A 440-nucleotide genomic window follows, 5' to 3' on the forward strand; every position below is an offset into this window, starting at 1 on the left:
ACCCCAGGCAAGCTCCCTGCGTCTGGGGGACAGAGGTCCCGTGCTATGGGGGTCTGATCTTAGAAGAGCCCATTAGACAGGACTCAGGTGGGGAAACGGAGGCCCAGGGAGCTCAGGTGTCTCGCCCAAGGCCACACTGTGAGCTTGAGATAAATCTGGGACTGCAATCCAGACTAATCCAGACTTCCTGCTCTTCCGATGCCCTCTGGCCGGGTGGGGCCCGGGCGCTCCTGCTGGCCTCCTGCCCACATCTCCGACCTCAGGAGGGCGAAGGGGAGTCCGAGCATCCTCCCGCTGCTCCGCCCCTAGGGATCCTTTAAAAGGCGGGGCTTGGCAGCCGGCCAGCACCCCCCCACCCCCCCCCCCCGGGCTAAAGGCGGGGCTTGGCAGCCGGCCAGCCCCCCCCCTCACCCCCCGCGGGCCCCCCTCGCCCCGCCCCC

The sequence above is a fragment of the Myotis nattereri genome (assembly GCF_964212035.1).
Source record: "Myotis nattereri genome assembly, chromosome: 19".
Classification (NCBI taxonomy): Eukaryota; Metazoa; Chordata; class Mammalia; order Chiroptera; family Vespertilionidae; genus Myotis; species Myotis nattereri.